The sequence below is a fragment of the Podarcis gaigeae genome (assembly GCF_964106915.1).
Source record: "Podarcis gaigeae genome assembly, chromosome: 2".
Classification (NCBI taxonomy): domain Eukaryota; kingdom Metazoa; phylum Chordata; class Lepidosauria; order Squamata; family Lacertidae; genus Podarcis; species Podarcis gaigeae.
In genome coordinates this window covers 64,717,251-64,740,401 of record NC_139679.1, presented here as the reverse complement: position 1 = coordinate 64,740,401, position 23,151 = coordinate 64,717,251, and the positions used below count along the sequence as shown (strand labels likewise).

The window sequence follows — 23,151 nt, the reverse complement described above, 5'->3', positions numbered from 1 at the left end:
TCTTCCTGATTTATGTCTTGCCTCTCCACCTCCAGTTCTCTTATTGTTGTTTAGTCATTTAGTCGTGTCTGACTCTTCGTGACCCCATGGACCAGAGCACGCCAGGCACTCCTGTCTTCCACTGCCTCTTAATTTTTGTGTTAATTTCTCTAAGAAAGCACATTGCCAAACTTCTGGGTACCGCTGGTCTATATTTACATTCTGAGCTACAGCTGCTCATGCAGCCGAAAGCAAATGACTCAACAGCTCTTTATGATTAAGATCTCAAGTTCTATTCAGAAACATATTTAACAACATAGTTAAGAAGCATCTCTGAGTGATTTTACAGGACAAGAAAAACAGAAGAAACAACTGCAGATATACAAAAAATAAAATAATTATGTGGACAAAAACAATTAAAAATCATTGCATATGTAAAAACAATTTCAAATGCAATATGGATGCCAAATGGGATAAAAATCTGCACTTGTTGGAAAAGAAATGTCTTCAACAGGCTAAAAGAAAAGGCACCATAGAATGACTGATACATAGACTGATACATAGAATTATGTAATTCTAGAGTTGTTATGGACCATGCGGGTCTCATCTAGTCTAACCCCCTGCAATGCAGGAATCTTTTGCCCAATGTGGGGCTCAAACCCATGACGCTGGGATTAAGTCTCATGCTCTACTGACTGAGCTATCATAGCACTCTTATGACAACTAAAGGAGGTTCTGATGGGTAAGCACCACAATACTAAAGGCCCAAGTCCAACATTGTATGGAATGGACCCCCTGATTAGATTGTATGTACAGAAAGCCCTTTCCCGCAGGGTGCAGTGATTGTTTGGGGATATAAGGGATGAGAATATCTTTTAGTTATCCTTATTCAAAGCTGTACAGGCAATGTACACCAATAGCAAGACCTTGAACACAAATCAATTAGCACATGAATTTTTATTTTATTGTAAATTGTTGTTCTCTTAATTTTGGTGATATGCTTAATTTTTTTTAGTGAGGTGCAGGTGACCACCACATGTTGAGGTTCTTTGCAGAGTGAAACTCCTGCCCCAAACAGCTCTGCCAGTTTTGTTCAGTTTTGGTGAAACACCCACCTTTTTTGTACAGCTTTTACCAACTTGAGGCTCTCTGGCCCAAGGAGTTGATGTCCAAAACATCTGGATGGCAGCAAGTCAGCAAAAGCTGCTTTAGCATGTCTTTGCTGGTTTAGACCTTATTGACTATGAACTGACAAATCTCTTGATTATTATATTTTACAGAATCTTGTCAAAAATACCATTTTCATACTGCTTTCTTGTCATTTATAGTATATTGTTGGCTTCTCTGGGGATTCTTTGGTGTGGTATAACCTTTCTATACACGAATAACAAGTTTACTGAAGCATGGAGATGTGTGAGCAAGAGCCTATTTCATCAAATGAATGGAAGGGTCAAATACAATTTCCTCAAAAATTCTATTGTGTTTGACTGATTGTTTGGAAGAGTGCTACAAGAGTTGCCAAAAAGCCAGATCCACCCTTATTATTTAGTTCCTCCCCCCCCCCCCTTTAGCCTTAGTTGTAATCCTTTAATGAATTAAATGGAGCAATTAAAGAGGATTTGTGAGAATCCAAATTGACATTAAAAAAACAAACCCAAATCTGATATTTTCTTTTTGTCACTCAGGCGCCTAATGTGATAATTAATATGGAGCCCCTCTGATTTATGGATTTTGCAGACCACACCTCTCTTACCCACATTTCTTTGTATCTTCCTAATATCTAGATTGGTATTCCTTTGATGGAGGCTGAGCTATCATTTTTAGCATGCAGCTCTATCTAAATCTGGAAAAGTGTGATGAAATGGTGCCTTAGCACATCAAAAATGGATTCACTTCCAACTATAAAAGGGATTTGATCCAAAATGATAAACCTGACTTTTCCACTATTAATTTCAAAATTGTGAAAAGTTTCTTTAATTGGTTTTTTCCCTGGTTATTAGCATACTGTACTATTGTATTTGTTTCTGTTTGGTATATCACTTTGACCTTCTTTTCAATATAAAGAAATTCAATAAATAAATAAATACAGCATCTCTTCTTAAAGCCAGTGTTTATTTATTTTCCCTACTTCCATGTACTGCCATTGCCTGCATCTCAGAGCCAGATTTAGAGCCAGAAGGGCCAGATGAGGCCCTTCACATTCAAAAGATCTGCAGCCAGATCTTTTTATACCTTTCCCAGGAAGAAGCCACACACAGCGCTGGCTCAAAACATTTTGTTGCCTGAGGCAGAGGTCAAGATGGTGATATACCCCTAGCCCTCCAATTCCATGTACAGAAGCTGACAAGACTGGTAGATCAATCGTATTTTAACACCAGCAACAGGCTGTCCTCCTTCACTGCACCTGAGGGAAGGAGGCTAGTTTAGGAGCTGCAAGAAGGGCCTTATGGCCCAAACTGTTCTATACACCTGAGGCAGACACCTCCCTCTGCCTAACAGTAGGGCCCACCCTTGCCCCACCCAAAGACACTGTATACATACACTTCCATAAACAGCCGCTAATGCTTATCTGCATTGCACTGGTTGTTATGTATCTTCTTTATAAGCTAATGTGAAAGAGGGAGACTGAGGGGGAATGTTGTTTAGAAAGGAAAGCAGACCTAAATTATGGCACATTCGTCATCCACTAAAGTAGGATTGACAAACACTAATTTGTTAAGCCAGCAAATGGCCAGGAGCTATGGCAATACATTTTCAACAACAATGTCCTCTTTTTTAATGTGAACCCTTAATACCTGGGTAAAACACAGTCCTTCATCATGCTCTCCTCCCCTGTTCTTGTGCACTTTATTGACAGATACACTTAGAAGGAAGAAGCAGGATAAACTGGGGCTATATGGCATGCTGAAGCAGCCACCAGTGAGTCAGTCCTTTTGCTCTTCCGATCCCTGAAGGTAGCTCAGTAATCTGTTTAGAGTATTGTGAGGATGACATGGCTGTACTGGAAAGCCCTAAGGGCTTTGCGTCAAGTTACTAAAAGGACCGTTTCCGCTAACAGAACCCTGTCCAAGCAATCACATGGGCTGGTGGGTGGAAACATGTCAGAATCTTCGCTTGTGAAATGCCCTGTCCCAGGAGAACCAACTGGAGAACCAACTGGATCCCACCTTGATGGCTTTCCATTGTCACTTGAAGACCCTTTTATTCCCGGAGTTTGGGGTTTTTCCCTAGAGTTATACTGCAGCCTTCAGTTAAAGAAACATCTAGGGCCATGTTTAGCAGTTCACAAGGCCTATTCTCACATGCCTTTGGCCTCCACAGCCACAGTAGGCTCTGTAACCTTCCAACAGCTTGACCTCACTCCCAAATACACACTCTTTCATTGTCTCCTGAGGCAGACAGATGCCAACATGGCCTTGCTGGTGCCTGATTTTATTTTCTCTACTTGTTTTGCATTAACTGATACTTTTTAGCAGCTGTGCCTGTTTTGTTTTTGTTTTGTTCTGTTATTATTTTTTAGGTTGAATGTTTTTTATTTTTGATGCAAGCCACCTTGGGCTACTACAATGGAAAGAAGAGGAAGAGGGCAGGGGGCAGGGGGGAGGAGACAATGACTGGGGCTGATGGGAGTTGTAATCTAAAACATCTGGAGGGCACCAGGTTGGCAAAGGTTGGTATAGTGTATGCTGAGAAGGGCAAGTCCATGATAAGTAGTCATGTTCCTTCAAATACCCAGTCAACTTTCGACTTCCGGGTTGGCGCCATCGCCGAATGGCGGACTCCCTCCGAGCTCCGGAGGGAGCCTGCTCGGCAGGGGCTGGGTCCTACCGCACCGGCGATGCGGGGACCCTTAAAAACCACGGCCACGGAGGCCGTGGACATGGAGACTCGGCTGGCACTGCTAGCGCCCTCCCGACTCGTGAAGGAGCCTTTTTAAAGGCTACGGATCGGGTGCCGGGGAGAAGCGTGGTGCTTTGAGTCCTCTGCTATCCCTGCCGAGCGAAGCCGCATGCCATCCGGCGGAGAGCGCTGACTTCTTCCATTGAGAATTCGGACTTTTAACAACAACCCGTGAGTAATTTGGAAACCGGGTGTAAAAGGAGAAAAAAAAGAAATTTTTTTCGGATTTGATACGAGCGGGGGGGGGGATCCAAAAAGGAAGTCAGTCCCCCTCCCTACTGTAAACCTTCCAAAACAAGGACTGGGAAACCAAGGTCCAAAAATAATTGTATTGCTGATAAAAACTAAGAATTCCACGATGGGAAATTACAAGAACTGTGCTGGAGGAAGAATTGAGGGAGAGGGAAAACGCAACCCCCCCCCCCCCTGGGAACCGGGGTGATTGAGGAGAGAGCCTGGCGAAAAGCGAAGGAGATTTTGACAGCTGTCAAAGTAGCTGTCAAAGTCGGAAATTCAAAGAGGACTTTAATACGAGGACTTTGCTGGTTAAATTTTGTTACAATTAGTTACAACCCGTTAAAATTTGGATACAAAATGGCGAAAACATGGATAACAATTGGACTTTTGGACTAGAGAAAACAAAGTTACAATAATCCCCCTAGAGGAGCTTCGGGACATTACAAAGAAGGTCGTAAGTGGAAAAATACCATCGGAATTTTACAGGACTGGTTATCTTCTGGGAAAGCTGCAAAACGGAAACAATATTGTTTCTACAGGGTGTTCAGCTAAAGGAGACAATAGAATTTTCTATTGAAGAAAGGAAGGGACTGAACGCAAGTTTTTGTTCCTGAATAACAATAACCCCTGCAGACTTACTAAATTTCTGAACTAGAACGTTTTAGCAGCGGAACAAGAGGAAACTGGACTACAACTTGGAAAGAACAATAGGGGGAGCGTTATTAAAGATTTGATGCTAAATGGTTTAAAAATAATTCTAAAAATAATTATAAAAAGAAAAAGCCAGCAAGGAGTTGGGGGAAAAATGTGATTTATGGACTTTAAAAATTCCAGGCAGACAACATGGATTGGTGGTCAGGGGGAAACTAAACCGGGGACGGGGGGGGGGGGGAGAAATAGAATCCAAAGGCTTGTCAACTATTTTCTGAATTGGTTTTCTTTTACTTACTACACTTTCTATTTTTCATTTTCTTATATTTCTATTGTGTGGGGTGTCTTTATCACTAAAAAAAAAGGGAAATTGTGGAATGGAAAAGGGGTGGGCCCTGGGGAAAGAACTTTTGTTTTGTTAGTAAGGGTATTGATGGGGATTGTACAAAATTAAATTTAAATTCGACTAATGGTTTAAACAAATTAAGTTTTAATTAGAACTGAGAGCTTGTGGAGCCAACAATATGATAGGGGAATATGGTAGGGGTGGGGGAAAGAGGGAGTCCCGGAAAGTGGGTGTATGAAAATAAGGCTTTGAATGTACTCTGATCTTTTCTTTCTGTATTTCTGAAAATCTTAATAAATATTATTTATAAAAAAAACAAAAAAAACAAAGCAACCCTTAAAAAAATAATAATAATAAAAAAACAAATACCCAGTCAACTTTCCATCTCACCACTCCTGTGAATTTTGAAGGAAAGTGTTGATCTTTTAACATGTACTTTACCTGTCAGGCTACATATACATTTTAGTCTTGGGTATACAAAGTTTGTGACAAGGCAATAGCATGTCACTAAAATGTCTAAGCAGGGGTGGGATGGAGGCATTCTCTGTCTTTCATTCTCTGTCTTTCCCAATGGTTACCCAGCTAGTAGGGAACATACTATCAACAACAACAACAACAACAACAACATCTGTAGATCTGAAAAGGATTAGGAGCCAATCACTGAAAGCATACTTTTTCTCATCTTTCTCTTTCTTTCTTTCTTTCTTTTTTTCTTTCTTTCTTTCTTTCTTTCCTTCCTTCTTTCTTTCTTTCTTTCTTTCTTTCTTTCTTTCTTTCTTTCTTTCTCTTTCTTTCTTTCTTTCTTTCTTTCTTTCTTTCTGCATAAAAGGTCTCTGTGGCGTTCAATGAAGTCACCTGCACTCCCAAACAAATGCACAAGCTTTGGCTTTACTGCTGAGTTCAGCAAAGAAGAACCGCTTTGCCCTTTGGGCAGTTTTGCAAGAATCTGTGCACATTGTTCAGCACTGTTGAGAAATGTCTTGGCCACTCCATCAGCCGGTGCAAAGGGAATGCAGCGAGACAATAGTGAGGATGCACCGCCATGCCTGCACACGCCCAGAGAACCTGCCTGTTACAGTTGGTGTAAGCAAAATATATGCCCCTTTGTGAGGATTAGATATCCCCAATTGCTGGATTTCCCATGGTTCAGTATCTATGCATACCTGGGGTTATCATTAGGCTAATTTGTTTTCTATGCATTTGCATTCTTAGTACACACTATTATATGCTTACAGTGCTATTTGGTATATACACTGCATACTTACATTACATAAACAAGGCATGTTAAACAGATCTCTCAAAAGCTGTGTGAGAATGCATTCACAGTGAAAGAGGATGACTCACAGGTAGAGGGTTAGATGTTAGAATGACAGTATCATGCGGTTCAACAATAGGAGCCAAACGCCCACAACAATAGAGGAAATGAAATTTGGATGACTCTATTTTGGATGTTTATCCCATGAAAAAGCACCCCCTCATCCCATGATAGGATGTTTCATTTATGCCCTCTATTTCCATATTTCCAAAGGTCAAGGAATCCCAAGGAACCCTGAGATTCTAGCTGCTCATCAAGACTGTGGACAGGTGAGCAGAAGCAATGGCGCCTTGGGCAGGTCTGTTTTTCCACCATTTCCTAGAACAGAAATGGCAAAATTGGGGGTTGGGGAGAGCAGGGAATGCCTTCCACTGTTTTGGCTTCAGGAGAGTAGAAGGTAGTTCGGTTGAGCTAAAGAAATACAGTGGTACCTCGGGTTACAGACGCTTCAGGTTACAGAGGCTTCAGGTTACAGACTTCGCTAACCCAGAAATAGTACCTCGGGTTAAGAACTTTGCTTCTGGATGAGAACAGAAATTGTGCTCTGGCGGCGTGGCAGCAGCAGGAGGCCCCAGTAGTTAAAGTGGTGCTTCAGGTTAAGAACAGTTTCAGGTTAAGAACGGACCTCCGGAACGAATTACTGTAAGTTCTTAACCTGAGGTACCACTGTATGGCAAAGAGCCCTGGAAACAATTAATTAATTATTTTTTATTTTATAATCTCATATGCCACACATTCAGTGAAACTATGGTAATAATATGTGGTACATTACATTTATTTAACAATAGATCCTTTTATCGTAGGATGTTTGTAGGTGATGCAAAATTACCATCAGTAAACATGCTAATGCTGTAGGTAGGTTTTTGTGCTGCAGGAGGTAAGATGAAGTATACAGTGGTGATGATGATGGTATTTTTATCCAGTTCTTTTTCCAGTGAGCATAAATGGGTCTTCCTTTTATTCTCACAATAACCCTGTGAGGTAGGATAAGCTGAGAGACAGGGACGAGCCCAAGGCTACCTGGTGAGCTTTGTGGCCAAGCAGGTGTTTGAATCCCAACACTTTACCTTCTACATGACATCAGCACTCACCTAGTAATAGAATGGCTCAAGTAGAAACCAGACTTTGAGATTCACAGGTTTTGTCTTTAAGAAAATGAAAGCTTCGTGATTTCAGAGATACGCTTGAAAGCATCATATCTCTATTAAGTTAAAGATCTAGGAACATGCCAGTACATACAAAGACTACATTTTTTTTTCTTTTTAAAATGACACATCTTGCCCAAAGTCAAGATTTCTTTCTTACATTTTTTTTTTTACATCTGCGGCTCGCTGTTCCAAATTAAATTACAGCATTAATGCAATTCACGCGGTTGCTTGGCATCCATCACTTTTTGAAAAAGATCATCGATATTGCATTAGAGGAATATTATGCAAATCTACTCAAAAAGTTAGTCCCATCAACCTCATGTAAGGGAGTGAGCCCTGGTAAACAAAGCAGGGCTCACTTCTGAATAAACATGTGACCAGTTGTGCTGACTATTTACCTCCTTATAAAGCTTGAAATATATATCTGGTTATGACGCTTGGTGCTTAACATTTGCTTGCATCTGCTGCAAGGTTCTTTTCTAGATACCTGCAGGAGAAAAGTTCAAGTTCCTTTGGCATTTCATTGTCACATATATTTTCGAAGTCTGCTATTTTTTTTAAAAAAACAAACAAAAGCGCTCTTATTGTTGTCACTGCTTCATAACCCATCTCAGATGGATAATTATTATGCAGTGGGAGCCACCATGACTTAGCTAAACTCCAGCCTCTCTCTGGGGTAAGCTGCCAGCGTCAAATAACCCAAGGCATCAGATTTATGCAGGATGGCAGGCAGGAACATGCACTGCACACCAACCCTTTGCTCTGCTTGTCTGTGCTGCACAGGTTAAGTCCCAGCCTGCCTCTCCTCTTTGTGCCAGTATTAACCCCCACCTTCCCCCCTGCCCATTCCCAATTATTTTGAAACATTCTCCTCCTTTCTCATCTTTTATACATTTGTCCTCTACACACATGTAATTATATCATTCTGAATATTTCCTGACCAACCGCCTCATATTTGCTTTAATATTATTTGGTGTGCCTCTTCTAAGGGTAGATGATATTCCTTTTAATAATGATGGAGCAGAATTAGTTCTTATGCACATCACTCCCCCCTCCAAAAAAAACCACTTCCAATCAATAGCTTGGTTTTAAGCATTTGCACAAGTTCTTCAGCCAAAAAGGCTCACAAAAAGTTCATTAGTGGGGGGGGGGACGACACTCAAGCCACACCCTGTCCTCAGGTTTATAATCTAAAAGGTACAACAGGAAAGGGGGGGGGAGGATGGGAAGAGGGAAAAAGCATGTTTGGCACAAGTTCTGAAAGTCGACGCTCTTAGAACAACCAGAGAGGGTGGAAACAGTTCATGTAGTTTGACTGGCTGATGATGCACTAGGCAACTGCTAACAGAGAGCCAAAGGCTGCAGTGACACCATACATTTAATACACATTTAAAGCACATGGCTTCTCTCAATGAATCCTCAGCATGGTAGTTTACACCTCACGGAGCTACAATTCTCAGCACCCTTAAGAAACTGTGGTTCCCAGGATTCTCTGGAGAAAGCTGTGCACTTTAAATGTGTGGTGGGCATATACAGCCAGTGGCAGCTGATCTGTCACCTGACCACTAGTTGATTGTGTCACAGCGAGGCAGAGGAGGAGGTGGTGAGGAAGTTGGCGCAGTGAAAACATACTAGCAGAAATGCCAGATTGGCTCAGTCTGTGTATTTGCACTGTGCCCACCTCTCTGTGACCTCACCTGCTTCCCTTTATCTCCTGGTAAGCAGCAGTGATCCAGCTGACATCACTGTCTGTACTGGTTTGTTGTTGTTGTTTTACTGTTACTGTTGAGATGGTTCTTGTTATGTTTTTAATTCTGTATTTGGATCTTGTTTGTAAATCACCTAGAGACTATATTAGATTACTATCAGCTATGCACTTTCTAACATTGTTGTTACCCACCCTGAACTCCATCAGGAGGAAGGGTGAGGTCTAAGAACAATCAATCAATAAAACATAGATGAACAATGGAATTATTCACCAACTCAGATAATGCTGTAATTGGGCCCCAAAAGTAATTTCTGCCACTCTTGTCTTGAGCCGTCATGCAGATTTCATTATCCTCTGAAGCATATAGGTGAGAATGATCTCATTCCTGGAGCCTCAGCATGCTGACACAAGGACATTTGTGGAACTTTTATCTTTTCCTGCTTCCTTCTCTTTTGATTCTCTGGCTGGCGCATCCCAAATAGGGCTGCAGGGATGGAACACAGCTCCCAGTGCCAAAAGATGGAGATGACATAAGAGTTTCTAGAACAGACGGAGGCTGATTGGCTGAAGGTGAGCTAATGGCTTACGAGTGAGATCTAGTCAAGTAAGATAAAATAACCCGTAGCCAAGTCATCTGATGGTGACATCTACAGTTGGGTTGTATCCCATCCACCCCATTCTGGGAGAGCAGCGGTCATGGTCCATCACCCTGTCGCATCTCACTCTCAGAGATAAGAGAGACTGTGTGTCACCTTGCTGCTGGTGCCAACAACTTCACTGCATGCATGACTGCATCCCCACCAAGGTCTTTGCTCTACCAGACTTTGTCAGAGCATCTTTCTTCTCCCATCAGGGTCCCATCTGTTTCGAGGAGTGATGACATTCCCCCTCAGCATGACGTTGGCAAACCCAACTTGCATGAAGCCTTCTGTTTTGCCGAGTTCCTGAAGTCATTGTGGCTCCAGATGGCCTCGTATACGGATGACTTCATCCTTTTCAGCACAAAGTCATTGCATGCACTGCATTGTGGGACTAGGAAGCAACACTTACATTTCTTTATACTGGACTCTCTAGAATGCCAGAGGGAAAGTGATGCTGGTGAAGGAAGATCAATTATCAGGATCACTTCACACACGATATACTTCCAATGTAGGAATCATCAGTATGCATTCTATGTATATGCCCCCCTTTGTAATGAAGCTATGAGGATCTACTTTTGTTGCCTGTGCATACCATTGGAAACCAGGGTTTCTGCTTCGTGGGCATACATTCACACATGCATATCCTTGGACAGACCCATACCATATATTTAAGGCACACCCAACACACATTTAAAGCACACAGCTTCCTTCGGGGATAACTGGGAACAGTAGCTTCCCTTTCACATAGCTACAATATGCAGAACCCTTAACAAACTACAGGTCCCAGGATTCTTTAGGAGAAGTCATGTGCTCTATATGTGCAATGGATGTATAGTGGTAGCTTGGTTCTCAAACTTAATCCATTCTGGAAGTCTGTTCCAAAACCAAAGCGTTCCAAAACCAAGGTGAGTTTTCCCATAGAAAGTAATGCAAATTGGATGAATCCGTTCCAGACTTTTAAAAACAACCCCTAAAACAGTAATTTAACATGAATTTTACTATCTAATGAGAGCATTGATCCATAAAACGAAAGCAATAAACAATGTACTGCAGTCACAAAATCAGTCTATCTATCAGTAGCTGAATTGGGTTCCACACAGTCACAAAAAGAAAAAAGAAAAAGAGCCGCAAAAACAAAAACGCAAAATAAATAGCAAAAACAGATAGACCTCAGCATAACACTCAACACTAATATTGGAAGTGTAACACTCAAAACAGAAGTGTGGCACTCAAAACGAAAGCGTAACACTGAAAACGGAGCACGTTTGGCTTCCAAAAAAGTTCACAAACCAGAACACTTACTTCCAGGTTTGAGTTTGGGTTCAAAGGTGTTCGAGTACCAAGGCATTTGAGAACCAAGGTACCACTGTACTTTAAATGTATGGTGTGGATCTGCTGCTTGTCTCATATGTACATGGATTATGCAGATTTTATTGAATAGAGGTGCATCTGATGAAGTGAATTGTTCATGCAACCATCAATTTTATAGCCTTTATGGTGCTATAAGACTCTTGTTTTTATACAGTTATATCTACATAGTTTATCTCTTGTTATCTTGTGTTCTACAGCCTACAGTTTTGGGCCTGGGATTTTCTATATAAAGCAGGGAGCAGGAATGCAATGCTTGTCACTCAGTCACTCTCCTAACTTCCTTTCTGTGCCTTCATTCTCAAATTCTATTTTCTGCTAATATCAATATTAATTAAATATGAATTGTGCCAACAGCTGAGCAGATGTTCTTCTAATTAAGCACCTGCCATTTGCAGTCAGTTGCTGCTAATCAAACCGACTCCCACACATGGATGGAACAATTTCCTCTTAAAACCAGCCCAACTATGAAAGCAATCAAAGGAGGTAGGACTCAAAACTTGTTATTGCTTTCTCAGTGCCATCAAATTTTAGAGCTGGAAAGTAGCTTTGAAGTCATCTGATCCAACCCCTTGCTCAGTCCTACAATGTAGGATGTAATTATGGTACCCCTGACAGATGGCTGTCTAGCCTTCTCTTTTCCATCAAATGAGAGCCCACCAGCACCAGAGGTTGCCTGTTCCAATGCTGAACAGCCCACAACAACTGGATTTTATTTGATTGGCACAGAAGAGCCAGAGAGCAAGTATGATATAAATGAATTTTATTTATTATAAATTTTATTATTTTGGTCACAGACCAGTTCCAGCCCACATACAATATCAAGGAAGTCATAAAACAATAGGGATACGTTTGAATTTGCAATTAGACATAACAGGGACAATACAGATATAGCAACAGTTAAAAAATATATACCATATTTTTTGCTCTATAAGATGCACTTTTTCCCTTCTAAAAAGTAAGGGGAAATGTGTGTGCATCTTATGGAGCGAATGCAGGCTACGCGGCTAAGCCAGAAGGTGGATGAAGGCTCCCCGTGCCCTGCAGAGGCTTCGCGCAAAGCTAGACCAGCTATCCCAGCAGCTATCCCAGAAGCCAGAACAGCAAGAGACTATCCCAGAAGCCCGATCCCTCTTGCTGTTCTGGCTTCTGGGATTCAGAAATTTTTTCCCCTTATTTCCTCCCCCCCAAACTAGGTGCATCCTATCATCTGGTACGTCCTACAGAGCGGAAAATACGGAAAATTAAAACTTAGTCACTAACATATAACCTAAAATTATCATTTAAGGTCTTAATCATTATGATAGCACAGCTTGTTCCCTAAGTTTTATGGCAATCTTTTTGGCCACCCTTAATGTGATCTCAGGATCCTTGTCCTCTACCAGGGATTTTAGACATTGAAGTTCGGATTCATTTGGAGATTTTTGCATAGCTGCGGTAATAAATATCGAGCGTATATCCCCGTAGAAACGGCAGCTTAACAAGGCATGGGAGACAGTTTCTACCTCCATCAAGCCACAGGGGCAGACTCGTTCAAGTACAATATGGTGGTTAGTGTTGGGCTAAGGTCAGGGAGACTAAGGTTCAAATCCCTACTCAGCCATGAAGTGGGTGACTTTCGACTGGTCATGCTCTCTCAGCCTAACCTACTTCACAAGGTTATTATGAGGATGAAACAGGGAAGGGGGGGGGGACTGTGTATGGCACCTTAAGTTCCATGGTGAAAAGGTGGGGTATAAATGTAAACCTAAATAATAAAAAAATCAAGGTGGGTGGTGGACAGAAGAAGAGTCCTGTTGAATCAGGCTAAAGGCACATCTAGTCCAGCATTCTGTTCCCACAGTGACCAACCAGATGTCCAAGGGAGCCCACAAGGCAGGACCTGAGGTCCCTCTTCTTCCCTCTTCTGATTCCTAGCAAGTAGCATTCAGAGACCCCCTGCCTCTGGCAGTGGAGGCAGAACATAGCCATCACGGCTAGTAGCTCTGATGCTTTTGGTCAGCTGCCTCCATTTGGTCAGGACAATGAGCTCAAGGAGCTTTCCTCCTTTCCGCTTTGAATTCATTTATTATATTAATTCATCGGGTGAAAAATTTCTGCTCCCTGTAAAATGCATGTTTCTTGTTTGTGTGAACTTTTCTCTCCTCTTTTTGAAACTGAATGAGAGTCTGAAGGGAAAGCGAAGGTGGAGGAAGGCACCGACGACAGGAGACAACCAATAGGACATTCTCCCGTCACCATCCAAGTCACACAGAGTTGACGACCTCAACCGGAATGCGGATGGGATGATGGGCGTCCAAATGAAAAATATTGCAGGGCAGAGGACAACTTCTGTATCTTGATGTGCAAGGAAAGCTCTTTCTAATGCAGCTAAATCCTAGCACAGTGGCAAATTTGGTCACAGGGTTTCTGTGGGACTGACCACAATGTTGGGGAGGTGCTTGCAACTGACATGATTCAGTTTGCCAGGACTCCTTCAGGTCTTTCATCTTCCCCTACAAAAGGAGTCTGCAGTGAGAACCACAGACGTGGCAGAGAAAAGGGCCTGCTCTGCACCATGCAACCCTCTCAGAAGCTTCTAAGTGCTAGCAAGGTTTGCTGACACATCATCCATGCATGCTGGCACCTAGAGGCCTCTGGAGACTCTGCCCAAGCATGCAGATCTACCCACTCACTTCCTCCTTTTCTGTTGCCCATGTGGGCACAGCACATGGCCTGCTGAGGGAAGCCCCATAGGTTAGAAGCAACTGTTCGCATATGACTCTCTTCAGACTCTTTTCCTGCAATGGAAAGAATTGCAAAATGAAAAGGGCTGGTTGTTAGTTTTGATCAAATGCCCTTTACTGAACCTTCTATATAACGCCGGTCGTATTTGCGCCTTGACTTGTGAAGTTTTGCATTTAAATTGCAACATTCCTTAAAGATACATATAATATCTATAAGATACAAAAAACAAACAAACTATCCATGCCAGGATAGAGTAGCAGGTGGAAAGTTTAACCGAAGCCATTCATTTAAAATATAATAATATTTGATTTTACATATTTAAGTTTATAATCATTCCATAACACATCCAAAGTTACAAGATTCCCCCGAATCTCTGGACTTCCCACTTTCCCCTCCATGGGTTCTGTTGTTAAACCTTTTCTACTACATCTTTTTAAAAATACACCCCCCCCCCAATTATAACTCAATTGTGTCCATATTTCTCATTACGTTACAAGTGTTAATGCAGTCCTGCTAATGTTTTCAGCTGCTTACAGTGGTCTTTAAGGTAAATTATAATTTTTCCCATTCCTAGTTTTTGGTCTTCCTGGTTCTTGAGCCTCCTGGTCAATTTTGCCATTTCAGCACAGTCCAACAAGATCATTCTCTGGTAGGGACTTTGTCTTCTTTCCATCTCTGAAGCCATTCATTTTTCTTCCTTCATGTCTTTGCACACATGTGCAAAGATAAATGAGGTCCAAAGGAAACCCTGTCTATCATCTATCTACTTATCTAGCCAGCTATCTATCTATCATCTATCTATATCTATCATCTATCATCTATCATCTATCATCTATCATCTATCATCTATCTATATCTATCTATCTATATCTATCTATCTATCTATCTATCTATCTATCTATCTATCTATCTATATCTATCTATCATCTATCTATGATCTATCTATCTATCTATCTATCTATCTATCTATCTATCTATATCTATCATCTATCTATCATCTATCTATCATCTATCTATCTATCTATCTATCTATCTATCATCTATCTATCTATCTCTATCATCATCTATCAATCTATTCTTCTTGCCTATCTCATATGCTTACAGCACCATTCAGGCACAAAACAGAAGTATGATCAGGATCAGCAGAACCCTGACCCTTGCAGAACATACAATAATAAGAAAATAAAAATCCAGGGAGGATTGGAAACCCTGAAGGTGAAAATCCACACTCCCCACAGCTGCCCAGTGAGGAATGCTGACAGAGGCTGCCAGGCAAACAACAGTAATAACCATAACAACAGGTTTAGGCCTGCTTATAGGACTGAATCTGCTTTGGTTAACTTTTATTGGGATAAGGACAGGAGGAGAATGTATAAAAGCCCTGTACAGCTTGGGACCAATGGTACCTAAAAGATCTTCTCACATCTTATACACCCAATCAATCCCTGCCCTCTGCAGGTGTGGGCCTCCTGCAAAGACCACCTTAACAGGAGATCAATTCTGCACAATGTAGGAATCAGGTCTTTAGTGCTGTGACACCTACCCTTTGGAATTCCACCCCCAAGCAGATTTAGGGTAGTGTGACTGGGCACCAAGCCTAGGGGGTGCCATAGGGCATCACAACTATGGCGTAGGGAATTGAGCAGCATGGAAGGCGAGAGGCATGGGGTGGCATATATTTTTTGCCTCATTGAGGATGCTGCTGAAATTTGAAAGATCAAAGTCCACCTCTGTCCCTCCCCATGAATATTAGACAGGCACTGTCTTGGTGATACCTGATGAAGACCTTCCTCCTTCAGCAAGCCTTTTAAGCTGAGATCTTTCCCGGTCCACATCTGTATTGGCATTGTTTCCCCTCCAGTCCAGATATTCTGGACCTAAGATGTTCAGGACCTGATGAGGTCACAAGGACTTAATTTAGGAGCCAGTGCAATTCCTTTAGCAAAGGGCATGCTAGGATGGACCACTGGCCATCCTAGCCACTGCATTTTGCATCAGCTGCAGCTTCCAAACCAACTTTAAGGGCTGAGTCACATACAGCATATTGCGATAATCCAGTCTTGGGGTAAATAATGTGTGGCTCACTGTGGCTTAAGATGTCTCTGCCCGGGAAACAGCACAGAAGGAACACGAAACAAAGCTGCTCCAGGCCACCCACACACCCCAGAGAGCCGGTGTGGTGTAGTGGTTAAGAGCGGTAGTCTCGTAATCTGGGGAACCGAGTTCGATTCCCCGCTCCTCCATATGTAGTTACTGGGTGACCTTGAGCTTCTTGAAGTCTCTCAGTCTCACTCACCTCACAGAGTGTTTGTTGTGGGGGAGGAAGGAAAAGGAGAACATTAGCCACTTTGAGACTCCTTCGGGTAGTAATAAAGTGGAATACCAAATCCAAACTCCTCCTCCTCCTCCTCCTCTTCTTCTTCTTCTTCTTCAGGCCACCCTAACCTCCAGTGGCAAAGATGGATCAAGGAGCAACCCCAAACTATGAACCTGCTCCTTCAAGGGGAGGAGTGCAACTCCATCTAGAACTGGAGGGATGTTCTCCCATGAACTGTAGATGTACAGAGGGAGAGATTTTAAACAATAGGACCAAATGGCCATGTAGCATAAGATCCTGTGTTCTTTGCATTAGATGGACTGGTTCATAAGACTGAATCTGGTGCATCCCACCAGTGACACTGAACGAACGTTTTATGTATGACCCGTGTATGACAAAATACGGGGGGGGGGGCATTTGATTAGGAAAAGTGTGGAAAGAAAGTATTCCTTTCATGTGTATCTGCAGGAATTTGGGGACGCCTTGGTGGGGGAATATAACAACTGAAAGGGGAGAGCAGGCTAGTTTCTGAGAAAAACAAGAATAATTGTACCTGTACATTTTGCCTCATATCTCGAACTCTGCAAATGCTAGAAACTTAAGAACAACAACAACCCGGAAAACTGGGAATCTGAGGGCTGTCCCCTGTCCCCACTGGATCTATCTCTCTCTCTCTCTCTCTCTCTCTCTCTCTCACACACACACACACACACACACACACACACAAACACTTCTCCAGGTTGCAATATATCTGCTCCCCGCGTTGCACCTTCGCGCACCCTTCCTTTCGCTAGACCTCCTCCTTTTCCTCTCTCCTTCCTTCCTTTGGTAGGTGAGCACACCGGGGCGGGCGCGGAGGCCTGGCCACCTGCTTGGCGCGCTCGGTTCCTCCTCCCCCTGCCGCTGGAGGAGGGGTCGGAAGAGAGGCGCGCCTGCCCGCCGCCCCAGCTCCTGCCTGGCAACTGTCTTTCCTGCTGCTTGGCTGCGGGCGCGCCGCTCTGCCTAGAACTTCTGCTGAGCCCAACTTCTTGCAAGCGGCAGCCGGAGCAGCGCTCGCCATGCGCCCTCCGCAGCCGGCCGCGCACTGCGCCTTGAGAGAGGAGGACCCAGCTGGACAAAGAGAGCGCCGATAAACGCTTGCTGGAGGACATCGCCTTCTGCAACAACCAGGTAAAGGCGAGTCGCGGGCAGCTCCGCTTGGGAGCGTTACCATATTTATTTTTAAAACAAAAAAAATTCCTTCCAGTAACACCTTAAAGACCAACTAAGTCAGTTCTTGGTATGAGCTTTCGTGTGCATGCACACTTCTTCAGATACAGATATTTATTTTTGTTATTGCACGGGGTACCATCAGAAACCCACCTTTGCGGAGGACATCCTGGACCTTGCCTTGCGCAAGAGGCGCATTGAACCCAGAGCCAAGGCTTTTTTGGTTGGGAGCTGAGCATGATTGCGGCGAAACTTTCTGCTCGAGTGTGAGCAGCCGAAGAGCTTTACAAACTGGTGGTGCACGTTTCAGTTTTGCTCTTCCGAGCTTTGGAGACTCGTCGGGGCAGGCGTTGTCTTCCGCTTTCCCCCCTTCTCTCTGCAGTTTATTCATTTCAACCAGCCAAAAAACAGGCAACAAGTTGTTGGTTTTTAAGATGGTGTTGTGAACTTTCCTATGCACGTGTTCCAAATTTTCTAAAGTATTTCCTTTATATTCTTCTTCTATTTGAACAAATCTGATTTAGGTCTCTCTCTTTTTGGTAAATGTGCTGTATAGCACCAACTTTGATAGCGGAGACATGTACACATTTCTTTTTCTTATTTTAAAAAACCCATGTTGGATTAAGCCTCTCAAGACAGTAGCACTTGTTTGACGGAGGATTTCCCTAGTTTTGCCTGGCAAGTAGCACTTTTTTCGTTATTTGAGTGTGTGCACATTGCCGGCTGAAAGTGCAGCTAGGTCCTTCTTTGTGTCATTTCGAAACAAGCCTGTTTTTTTTGTGCAGAGAGGATGCATCAAAAGGCATTTGTCAGAAAGAACAGGATTGTGGACTACAACTCCCATCATCCCTAGCTACCAGGACCAATGGTTAGGGATGATGGGAATTGTAGTCCCAAAACAGCTGGAGAGCCGTTTGGCCATCACTGCCTGAGAGGGAAGGGCCATAGTTCTGGGGCAGAGCACGTGTGTTTCATGAGAAAGATCCAAGGTTCAATCCTTGGTGCCTCCAGATAGGAAACTAGGAAAGACCCCTGCTTGAAACTCTGGGAGTGAGTAACTGCTAGATGGAACAAGGGTCTAACTTCATGTAAGGCAGTTTCCTATGAGAGAGGGAAAGGAGAAAATGTAAGAGAGAGCTGTTGGGGTGATGCAGTGGTTAAGGCTATAATCTGATTCATGTTTGGGAGTAAGCACCTTTGTAGTCAAGGAGCTTTCTCTCCAAGAAAACGTGCTTTGAATTGGATGGCAAGGGTATGAGAAGTGGGCCATGAAATCCCACAGAATAAGGCAAGCTGCTTATTCTCTCTGCCTCCCATCTTTTATATGGGTATCAGAAGACTGGCCTACCTTTCAAGGTCATTCTAAGGATTACCGAGATAATAAATGTGATGTGCTTTGAAACCCTTGGAATGTATAGTGCCATGTATCATTATCAGCAAGACTAGTTTACAAATCAAATTTTTACTTTATCTCTTGGTTCCTCTCGTTGATTCCAGTTCGACCCAGAAATATGTATTTATTATTACATTTATATTCCTTCCCGTCCTCCCAAAGGTGCACAGGGTGGCATCCAACACGCAATAAAACAATAAAAATGCTTTTAAAACATTAGAAGCAATTCCAGGACAAATGCAGACTGGGGAAAATCTCCAGTTAAAAGGCTTGTTGAAAGTCATGCAGTCCAAGGTCTAAAATCAAGGGTCTAAATGGTTTTAGGGTTGGATCCATCACCCAGATTAATGAGAATGTTTAAACCGTTTACTTTTGCTTGCCCATGTGATTCTGGCTTGAACAGGAAGCCTAGGAGTAACTGCCCAGATGAGTATTTCTCTTTGATGTCCAATTCTGAGACAATTTACAATGGGATATTTGTTATGACTAGTTACGAATTGAATGATTATATGGGGGAAAGGTGGATGTGGTGATTGAATCACGCAGATAGTATGCAAGTGGGGTTTTATGGCCCTCTGTATGTTTGCATATGGCAGCTATCTTAGCTCACCTTTTCATCAATATTGTGCCTTTGTTGGGAATGTTTCATTGGAACTTGCAACTTAAAATGAAGTTGTGCAGAACAATTGCATCAAAAAGAGAGTTTGCTGCCACACGTGTCTTTCTCTGCTCTGAAGATTACACTAAAGGTGGTCCCTCACACCTTCCTGCCTCCTTCAATCTCAGCGCTGCTCTCCTTGACAGATCTCTAGTTGTGGGAAGTGCTGAACAGATGTTTCAGCAATGCCAAGGCCTTGCAGTTTGCTCTCTTTTCTCGCAGGGGGGGCGTGTTGTCGGTGAACATGCATATGTGTCAGCAGATAACCCGATTCTTTGTCTGCCTTCGTATGGCTGACTGCCCTAGATATCAATCTCTAAAGTAAACTGAAGTCAGCCGTGGTGTAGATGCTGTTCCTCTCAGCACCCACAGAGAGTGAATGAAAGAGGTTAGGGGATAGGGAGATGGAGACCAGCCGAGAGCATTGACAGAACAAAGGTAACACGCAAAGGTAACATAGGAGCAGAAGTTATCAGATAATTAACCTCCTTGGGGAATTAAAAGTCGACTAGGCGAACAGCAAGAGGCCATAAGGACAAAGATCAGTTGCTCAATAGCATCTGTTTTTTGGACAACGTGGTACTGAGGAGGTCAGCCTAGCCTATCTAGAATATCTGGATTAGAGACAGTTTAGTAACCCTGTTAATTTAAATGGAGGAAAACTGGATTAGACCAAAGCATTCTGGTTTAACTGGGTGGAGGCGAGTGAGAAACCCAATGAGGTTGTGAGACTTTTCTTTGTTTTTTCCACTATTCGCAGACAAATTGAAGCTCATAAAATAAATTACACTCCATTGCCACTTGAGCCTGAAATGCATTGTAATTGGGCTAGATGTAGTGTGACCAATGCTTACTCTACCCAGCGATGCCTCCATCCGAAACATGCACGCAAGTCATCTCCAGGTGGGACAGATTCCAGTCTGAAACCTAGGAAACCACTACTAGTCAGTGCGGACAGTTTTGAGCTAGGTGGGCCAATGGTATGACTCAGTATAAGCAATTTCACGTTTCTATGTTCCTATTATTACATACATAAATTCTTGATATGAGGAAGAAAGTGACAATATAATGAATTTATGCAATGTGCAGAAAAATATATACATGGATTCTGAATAACAACAGTTGGTTTAGGTTGAGGATTGCTTATTTTCGAACATCCATTTCTCCCCTGTTTTAGTACATCACAGCTCCATAAGAGTATGATAAACATTGCATAACTATCAATCTCATCCACACTATCCCCAATGAGTTCAGAACAGCAAATCTTGTGGTAGCTCATGTTATCACTCGGGCAGAATGAGAGACTTGCCCCAAAGCTCTCCTGTAAGTCTCATAGCTAAGCAGGGATTTGAAATGGACTTTTCCTATGTCTCAGCCTAACTCTCTAACTGCTGCATCGCACGGCTCAGTCCCTTGTGATACTTGGCTGTAAAACTCAGATCAAGCATAGTCTACTACTGTTTTTATCCTGCTCCCAGCTCTCTGTGTTGCAAAGGGCTGTGTGATGCGACAGAGGTGGTATGCACCACTTTGCACATGTATAAAATGTAGCTTGGAATTTAACAAAGAGTTGGTTAAGTGGACCAAAGCACATTCATTTCTGTGGGTAAGGGAATTCAGCACGTGGCATATTCATGTACGGTGCACGCAAGCACATGTGCTGAAGAACGCAGATTGATTTCTACTCCCCCCTGTGCACATATGTGCTGCTGTCATGTAATGTAGGAAGTGGTCCTGAGAGGAATCTGTCCCAAAAATAGTCGGATGTATGAGGTAAATCCTAATGCTACGGATAATCAAAACATCCACAGAGAGCTCAAGATTGTGAGCCATGCTATTTTCTTACTTTGCTAAAGAAAACCAACAACCCAGCACCACCCTTTCCTTTTAGTCATGCTGAAGTCATTTGGCTTGCCTCTGCAGCCTTGCCAACGCTTAATGGGTGCCATAATCGGTCTACTCTCAGTTAGGGGCACTGGATAAGTGTGCTGGAATTAGGAGTAGTTTGGGAAGAGCTTCATGAACCATCTTTTCATTTAATTTTGCCTTTGTACAGTGGTACCTTGGGTTACAGACGCTTCAGGTTACAGACGCTTCAGGTTACAGTCTCCGCTAACCCAGATATAATACCTCGGGTTAAGAACTTTGCTTCAGGATGAGAACAGAAATCGCATGGTGGCAGCGGGAGGCCCCATTAGCTAAAGTGGTACCTCAGGTTAAGAACAGTTTCAGGTTAAGAACAGACCTCCAGAGCGAATTAAGTTCTTAACCTGAGGTACCACTGTATACATTATTCTAGTTTGTGTAAGACGGCGAGGGGTACCTTAGGCCTAGGGCACAAATGCAGCCCTCCAGGCATCTCTGTCTGAGCCTTGCAACTCTCCCCAGGCCACCCCCTCCTTGGCTTCTGCTCCCCGTCCCCCCTGTGTTTTGCTTGGCTGCAGTCTACCCTTGAGCTCTGATAATGCGCCTTGCTTGTCAGGTTGGAGGATAGAGGAGGGTGTATGAGTGTGTGCAGAAACTAACTTACTGTACAGGTAAAATGTGCATTTGTTGCTTTGCCAGCTTTTGTCTCTGGTCGCAGCCACCACTGGTCTGTGGTCCTTGTAAGGATGACCAGAAGAGAATGTGGCCACCAAATCCAAAAAGGTTTCCCTTGCCTGGTATAATATATAGAGACTTCAGGTGTGCTGTATCTGTAAGGATTTGAGGGTGGATTCTTACCTTTGTTTACTTTGAACAGTAGACCCTCAAGCTCCCTTCACTTTGCAATGGTGATTTGCAATGTTGCATTGTTATTATTATTTTTATTTGTTTCTTAAATTTGCACACCACCCTCCATCTGCAGATCTCAGGGTGGTTCACGACACAAAAATACATTGGTGGGGAGGGGGAGGGTTGTCCAAGAACACACGTCCAGTTTCTCCTTGAGCCTGCAGAACTTATTGTACCATCTTCTGGATCACAAAGTGTTTGTGTCAACTCGGTAATGCGCTTGAACGCGGTGAGCGCAAAATGGCTTATGCATGCTTGGAACTATTCCATAGAAAAGGTGGTGCATCTCTCATTGTGCCAAACATGTTCCACAGAATGATAGTTTTGTCCTGATAAGATATATCTCGAGAAGCATTTTGGATGTGTAGGCCAAGTAAACAGAGGGAGAAAACAAGGAATAAGTTTGCATACACCTGGAATGCAACATCTGCTGCAGGCAACAAATGCATTTTGCATTATGCTCTGTTGTAAGCGGCTCTTGGCTCCAGTGCAAACCATACAGGACCGTTGGTGCCAGTGGTTGGCTACAGACAGGGCTTTTTGTTTGCGTGCCTGTACATCCTGAAACGCATGCTTGTGTGAGAGTGCATGCACATGTGATGTGCACATTTCCACATGGCAGTCAGCACAATTTAGCCTTCACTGATGCATGGACGTAATAGAATTAAAAAGGGGCTGGTATCTCTTGAAAAGTGGGTGCCATTGTGTGCTATTAGAAAAAAAGCCCAGTTTTGCTGAACAGGCAGGTCTCCCAAATTCTCTTGCAGTTTTTCTAAAGA

At 43.0% G+C, this 23,151-nt stretch overlaps 1 protein-coding gene across 2 annotated transcripts in view; it reads left to right on the top strand.

The window, feature by feature from the left end:
• The first annotated feature begins 17,359 nt into the window (after positions 1 to 17,359).
• FAT2 (FAT atypical cadherin 2) overlaps positions 17,360 to 23,151 on the top strand; it is a 108,608-nt gene continuing 102,816 nt past the window's right edge. For both annotated transcript variants that reach the window (XM_083728714.1, XM_083728713.1), the window contains exon 1: positions 17,360 to 17,507. The gene's annotated coding sequence lies outside the window, so the exon portion shown is untranslated. The remainder of the gene's footprint in view (positions 17,508 to 23,151) is intronic.